General features: G+C 45.5%; 1 pseudogene across 1 annotated transcript; it reads right to left on the reverse strand.

Moving 5' to 3' along the window:
- Positions 1–1,022: 1,022 nt before the first annotated feature.
- LOC308381465 (cholesterol 25-hydroxylase-like protein) lies at positions 1,023–1,784 on the reverse strand (annotated as a pseudogene). Its single transcript has one exon. The product of its transcript is annotated as a cholesterol 25-hydroxylase-like protein (transcript).
- Positions 1,785–2,681: the final 897 nt, after the last annotated feature.

A 2,681-nucleotide genomic window follows, 5' to 3' on the forward strand; every position in this document is an offset into this window, starting at 1 on the left:
GTACATGGATATTACTTCCCAGCACTACATTTCAATAAACAAGCAATTTCCCCTAACCGGACCGCAAGCATTCCCCCCTACTTAAGCGATTATTATCTGCAAACATTCACAGGCATTGTGTTTTTTTATATATATATATATATATATATATATTTCCGTTTGGGCTTTTTATGCCTTTGGACAGGACAGTGAAGTGCATGACAGGAAGCGAGGTAGAGAAGAGGGCTGGGAGGACTGGGAGGACTGGGAAATGACATCAGGCCAGACTTGAACCTATGTCCCCGCGGGCAAGGAATCTCATAACTGGCATTGTGATCTACTCCTGAGACAAACTCTCACTCGACACAGATGTTTACACCTTTTTTTGAAGATGCTGTACTTATGACCTTGATTTTGTCAACTGCATGTAAATAAAAGAGGAGTCTTTCTGGTTATACCTGAGACTGGATTCATTTTTATCATGGTCTCTCTCTTTCTCTCTCTGATGTTTGACACGACAGATACACATTTTATTGCCCTCAGGGGCTTATTTATGATTAAACCAGTCCTAATGTTAACTCTAATCGCTAACCACTACTATATCCATAATTGGTTGTGGCCTATATGGAGGTGTTGGGTACTCAGGCATATGAGTTGTTTATCACTAAGCAGATGCAATGTGGGTAATCATGATTGACATAATAGGTTGTAGGTAGCAAGTGCTTCAGTCTTATTTTGTTTTATAGTGTATCTACTTGGACACAATTATTGAAATTGTTACACATGTACCTCCCAGGACACTGATTAAACACTGAGAATATAATGCCACTATAAACTAAACTGCCAGGTGAACTAGGTAAGAGCTGTCTGCAATAAGGAATGTCATGGCCACATCCTTATCATCTATTTTGAATAAATAGAAGATTTGGTTAGAATTGGTGTTCTCTGCTCATAGAATTTATAGTTGTGCCAGCACTTTGTAGTTCCTTTTAATATAAAAGAATAAATGTCACAGGGGCCAGTCATGCCCACGAGTGCCCTTCTTAATCCTCATGCAGAGTCCCAAAAAGTCTGTCCCAGTGTGTGAAATACGGGGCCTAGTTGGACTTAAACTTGAGGTGATGGAGGTCATGATGGGTTGCTCCTCCAAAAAGTCCAAACGGCACCAGTCTGTGGATGGCCCAGGGGAAGTCGTATCCGCAGTGGTCCTCCACAGACAGCCTGATGTTGAGCACGAAGAACCGCAGCTCAGTGAGCGGGTGGCAGCCCAGGAGCAGAGGGTTGATGGCGGCGAAGAAGCCCAGTGAGAGCGTCTCCCAGACGCCCGAGTACTCCGTGCTCAGCACGAACGTAGAGGTGTACTTGTGATGCACCTTGTGGAACGTCCGGTACAGCCAGGGCACCTTGTGGTGCAGCATGTGCCACACAATGTACTGAAAATCAAACAGCAGGAGACAGGCCAGCAGGTCATGTGCCACCTTCATCAGGTGCGGAACCTCTGCCGGTAAGCTCAAACTCCTCCAGTACCAGTGCAGCACCGTTAGCGGGAAGATGAACATCACATGGGTATAGAGCGAGTGGACCAGGCATCTCTACATCACCTCCCAAGGCACATGGCTCCTCTGCTGGATCTTGTAGCAGCGGATAAGCTCCACGTGCGGTGACAGGAGGTCCAGGGCCAGGTAGGGCAGGCAGAAGAGCAGGTAGGTGCCCAGGGAGAAGAGCACGGGGAAGAAGGGGGAGCTGAGCCAGGCATCGTGCATCAGGAGCCAGTCCCAGACGCTCTGTAGTAGCAGTGCAAACATGACTCTTTAGGTCTGTGTGCGAGACGATTATGCTGCTAACTCTTGGGGAGCCAGAGTAGTGCTCTGGCAGGGCCGGCCCCCTTATCTCCTTAAATGGCTTTCCTGTGACTGGGGGTTTCCTGGGAATTTTAGAAGCTATTGAGTTTGTGTGTGTGTGTGTGTGTGTGTGTGCGCGTGGACACGTGTGTGTGTGGGCATGTGTGTGTGGGCGTGAGTGTGTATGTCAGCTGGTGGATTTGACAGAAAGATAGAGAACAAAAAGAGAGATTAGATAGACATATTTTGGCACAGGATAGATGTTTAGATCTTAACTATGTAAAAGCCACAAAAAAAACAAGGTTTCATATGAATGAACTTTTGCAAGGAATCCAAATTGAATCCAATATGAAACCCAAGCTGATAAGAAAGGAAAACGAAACCAAAATGAGAGAGGAGGATAGTGGGAAGAGATGGACGTAGAGATGGTCACAGAGGCCAAGCTGAGAAAGGGCGAGAAGAGAAAGAGGTTTTACACATTCAGATATTTTACTGTGCATTTTACTGAAAAAAATAAGAGGATGCCACAGTATGCCCCTCATACACCTAAACTACTGACAACATGCCCCTCATATAGCCCAATACACTGTCATCTCCTCTAAAACATCCCCTTAATTGGTCTGAAGGTAATTAGAGCAGTGTTGCCAACTTAGCGACTTTGTCTCTTTATCTGGCGACTTTTCAGACCCCCTTGGCGACTTTTTTAGCAAAAAGCAACCAGCGATAAATCTAGCGACTTTTTTTTTTTTGTCATTTGGTGGATTATTGTGTTGACAAAGCACTGAAAAAGCATCTCACATATCCTGTTCTGCAGTTCATGTTACAACTGATCTCACGAGAGCTGAGAACAGCGAGGACTGT

This window comes from Sprattus sprattus (genome assembly GCF_963457725.1).
Source record: "Sprattus sprattus genome assembly, chromosome: 20".
NCBI classification, from domain to species: domain Eukaryota; kingdom Metazoa; phylum Chordata; class Actinopteri; order Clupeiformes; family Clupeidae; genus Sprattus; species Sprattus sprattus.